A 2592-nucleotide genomic window follows, 5' to 3' on the forward strand; every position below is an offset into this window, starting at 1 on the left:
CCACATCATCGTGAGCTGCCGGATCAGAAGACGCAGTGGTTTTCTTCATGTTAGCTGGCCTTTTAACAACTCTGGTTTTGGGCGGGGTTGGTCTCTCCGGTTTTTCTGGCTTCTCCGGTTTCTCCCGTGGAAGTTTCTTGCTCCAAAACGGATCATCACCCTATTTGAAAGATGTTGATATTAAAAATTGGTAAAGTGAGCAAGGACAGATTCAATAAAAAGTAAAGTATGAATCTTACGGCTGGCGGTTTGTTGGTGGCACAGAAGGGAAGCAAGCCGGTTCGAGCATAGAGGGCCTCCGGTTCGTTCAGTATCTTCTTCATGGCCTCCGTAACTTCATCATCTGTGAGCTGGATGTCAATATGCCGCAGCGGGTCGTTGACGCTGCCAGTGTATTCGCACATTAAACCAAAGCGCTGGCTTAGGGGCAACATGCTCCAAGATATCCAACAGCGAGCAAGATCAACCCCTGTTAAACCGTTAGCCATGAAGGCCCTGAGCTTCACTAGTTGAGGAGTATAGTTGCTTCTCTCCTTGGCGGTCAACCTCTGTGGAAAGGGGTGCGTATTGCTTAGCCACTCTGGACGATAACCAGGCAAGGGGTTTTCTTCAGAAGGAGAGGTGTCTTTGCAGTAAAACCATGTTTGGTTCCACTCTTTGGGATGACTGTGCAGTTTGACGTGAGGATAGGTGACCTCTTTCCTTTTCTGAATCGCCATACCACCTAATTCTGTATTGGGACCATCGATAAACTCTATGCGGCGGTTTAGATGGAAGCAGTCTCTGAACAAGTCAACGGTGGGTTCCTCTTGAAAGAATACCTCACAGAGTACTTGGAAGTGACATATGTTGGTTACGGAATTTGGGCCGGTGTCTTGCGGACGGAGTTGGAAATTGGCTAAGACATCCCGGTAAAATTTTGAATCGGGAGGATTGAAGCCCCGGGCTAGATGATCCGCGAAAACAACAACCTCTCCCTCTTGAGGCGTGGGAGGACATTCTGTACCGGGGACCCTCCAATGGATAACCTCTTTACTGCTCAAAGCGCCAGTTTTGACTAAATTGTTCAGCTGAGTCTCGGTCACGCGAGAGGGAACCCAGTTGCACTCGTACACTTGTTTAGCCATGACACGATCTACAAAGGCAGTAATTCTGGTTCAAAAATATGTTGGTCAAATACACACTGGTGTACACATTGCTAAACCGGAGGCAGTTTCTTATAAACCGGAGTTTAGGAAACGGCAGTGCCTGGCTAAAGAATCCTGGCGGTTCAATGAGGGGACTAATGGTATATACCGGTTTGGTAATTCTTTTCTACAAAGTTAAACCGCGTGGTCTAAACATTGTAACAAATGAGATTGTAAATGAATAAGTATGAAGAAACATATTTCACAAGATTCTGCTATAATATTGGATCTGGAGCGTGTTCGTAAAAAGGATAAATATTCAAAACCTAGAAGGAGCAGTGTGAAGTCAGTGAAGCAAAGCTATGGATCAGATCTACGGTCCAAACATATCAAAGTGAAGGCGGATATTAAAAACTACCGCGGTGCAGAGCAAAGGTTCACAAGATTCATCTAAAAGGATATATCCTATGTGAGCACGAAGCAGACGAGGAATACTAGAGGAGCATGGAACCCTAGAACAGATCTGTGATAAAAAGGTCAGGAGATTTACCGAAGTCAAGGACGACACGGGAGATCGCCGCGGTGCTTCGGTTCAAGATAGGGTGATGCAGCGGCCCGAGTTGATGCAGAGGTCGACGGCGGCGGTGCTCCGAAGCTGGGTGTCGTGAGGAAGACGAAGAAGAGGAGAGCGAAGGGGAAAAAGGAAATGACCCTTCGGTCCTATTTATAAAGACAGGGACATGTGTCAGGCGCGAGAATCAAGGGGCCGCGGGTTTGGAAACGGAATTGACGCCTAGATTATCGCAAATCTATTAAACAAGGAGGTATAATGGATAGCTTCATTTTGACATATGACGTCACTCCGGTTTACGGCAGTTGGAGAAGATGACATCACGGCGGTTTACCAATTTATAAGAAGATGTTGAAGATGAAGTTTTTGCTAAGGATTGACATGAACCCATTCAAATCAATCTGGGGCCTAATGTTGGGAATATTACTACTGGGCGTGAACCGGCCTATCTGGGCCGGGTTAACTTCGCCAATAGTTAAGTATGTTAAACGCCCAAGAAGGCAGATGAGGGCTAAGGGCCCATAGTCGGTTTAAGGCCTGTAGCCGTAAACCGGAGTTGGTATGTAACTTGTATTGTAAGTTAGGAATAGGTAGAGACCAAACCGGACATGTCTATGAGCCGGTGTTGGGACTCTGTAAACCGACGGGTGTCGCCCGTGTATATAAGGGGACGACCCGGCGGCGGTTCAAGGACAACGGACAGCAACTCGAGACTTAGGCGAAACTTGTTTGCTCCCTAGTCATCGAAACCCCATCAATTCCATCACAACTAGACGTAGGCTTTTACCTTCATCGAAGGGGCCGAACTAGTATAAACTCTCTCGCGTCCCTGTGTCCGCTTTAACCCCCTCAAGCTAACCCGTCGCGATGGCTCCACAACTAAGTCCTTTCATG

The sequence above is a fragment of the Triticum aestivum genome, chromosome 3A, assembly GCF_018294505.1.
Source record: "Triticum aestivum cultivar Chinese Spring chromosome 3A, IWGSC CS RefSeq v2.1, whole genome shotgun sequence".
Taxonomy (NCBI): Eukaryota; Viridiplantae; Streptophyta; class Magnoliopsida; order Poales; family Poaceae; genus Triticum; species Triticum aestivum.